The following is a 1,367-nucleotide window of genomic DNA, read 5'->3' as shown; positions in this document are numbered from 1 at the left end:
ACAATGGAATATTATGCTACCTTGAAGAACAACAAGAAAGCTGCATGCCACCGCATAACATGGATGAACCTTGAGGACATTATGCTGAGTGAAATTAGTCAGTCACAAAAGGAGAAATACTGCATAGGACCATTTTTGCAAAAGACTAAGAAAAATAACTCACCTTAAAAAGGGAAAAAAATTATGTAAATATATTTGCTGATGACCAGGATGTATGGGATGAGAGGAGGGGAGGGAGGGCGGGGAATATAAAGCACAGGGTAGGGAATAGACACAGGATAGCTTGGGTGCTGGGGCGGGGGATGGCCAGGGGGTGGCAATACACAAGAAGGGGTATGGGATTGGAAGAACAAAGCTGATGGTAGCACAGTAAGGCAGGTTTACATGGGCTAAGTGGGACAGAGGTAAATGATGAGGTATGCACAACCTTGGAAAAACAGGTCTCTGGGATACAGGGATTAAGGCATGGTTTGAAAGGGTAACTTGGCTGTCTTTTGAATCTTGGTTTCCCTTGCCTACCATTGTAAAACAGACACTTGGGGATGGGGGGAGAAAGGAATTGTCAGAAACATCACTACAAAAATCTTGTAAGTCCGTCTTCAACCTACAACTGATGGGAATACCTTAAAGGGTGCTAGAAGTTGCCCAGTGAAATAGGCTTCCTGTGGAGCCTTTACATTGCCTAAGACCATAGGTGGAATCCAGAACCCCATCCAGAATTGACTGAGGTAGGAAATTCCCACTAGAAAGGACGAGTAGACACCCTGGAGCGGTCAGAATAATAGAAGATACTTAGTGAAAGAAAGACTGGCAGGAAAAATCCAAAACTATAATGGCAATCTGATTGGTTATTACAAGAACAAGTAAGCTGTTTGACTGGGAGCCTTCAGGACCCCTCAGAGCAAACTCCCTTCCAAGACTGAGACTCAAGGGGAATACATGAGCAGGCAGGTGATCTGGCTGGTGACCATGCTGATCACTGATAAGGGAAAGGGGGGAAAAAAGCATTGAAGTTGTGAGCTAAATCTGACCACATTCAATAGACCCCTGTGAACCCGGGTGCAAACCTGGATGGCCAGCAGTACTGCAAGACCCTGGGACTCCTAGGCCCAGAGGCAGTGACATGGCCACAGAGGAGTAGAGTGCAGAGTGAAGCATCCAGCTGATATGACTTGAGGAGAGATGCACAAGAACACCCTTACTTGCAGATAGTACCCACTTGATCTGGCTTCGATGGCTGGATGAGCAGAACTCAACAAGAAGAAGAGAGAAGAGGGGAAAAAAGAGTAACCTGCTACAGTTTGATGAACTTTGCCTATACTTATGGATGTAATAGCTCAAAAAAGGGAACAAATCTTTACAGCAAG

Source organism: Chrysochloris asiatica, unplaced genomic scaffold (assembly GCF_000296735.1).
Source record: "Chrysochloris asiatica unplaced genomic scaffold, ChrAsi1.0 scaffold00139, whole genome shotgun sequence".
Classification (NCBI taxonomy): domain Eukaryota; kingdom Metazoa; phylum Chordata; class Mammalia; order Afrosoricida; family Chrysochloridae; genus Chrysochloris; species Chrysochloris asiatica.
Note: the sequence above shows the minus strand (reverse complement) of the source record.